The following is a 661-nucleotide window of genomic DNA, read 5'->3' on the forward strand; positions in this document are numbered from 1 at the left end:
CACGCTCTTGCAAACTGTTATAACTAATTTTTAAATAAAGACTTAATGATGGTGACAATAAAAGTACGCAGCCGTGGTGTAGTTCGTTTATAGCCTACATAAATGTGTTATATAGGCATGCAGTGCTATAGGTTTATATATAAAAACTATAACTGATAATAGGCTCTGTGCAAGAAACCTATCCACCGATCTCTCAAACGGGCCATTGACGCTCCTAGTTGAGATTGTAGATAGAGTGTCAATGGTCCATTTGAGAGATCGGTGGATAGGTTTCTTGCACAGAGCGATCATTTCGTGTCTTTTCACATCAATGTATCGTCACGAGCCGCAGGGTTTAATTTGGTTTTGTTTGTGTATGTTTTGTTTTACTCTCAAAGCCGTGATTCCCATTCACCTCCATTATATGACTGACAGACTGCAACGGTTGGAGTTAAAAATCTTCATTTGTGTTCTACTGAAGAAACAAAGTCACCTACATCTTGGATGCCCTGGGGGTAAGCAGATAAACATCACATTTTCATTTCTAGGTGAACTATCCCTTTAACACTTGCACACTATTCGTTTTAACTATTAATACATTAATTAATTATATTAATACAATGTAAACACACACACACACACACACACTCACACACACACACTCACACACACACACACACAC

The sequence above is a fragment of the Sinocyclocheilus anshuiensis genome, unplaced genomic scaffold, assembly GCF_001515605.1.
Source record: "Sinocyclocheilus anshuiensis isolate Anshui unplaced genomic scaffold, SAMN03320099.WGS_v1.1 scaffold1517, whole genome shotgun sequence".
Classification (NCBI taxonomy): Eukaryota; Metazoa; Chordata; class Actinopteri; order Cypriniformes; family Cyprinidae; genus Sinocyclocheilus; species Sinocyclocheilus anshuiensis.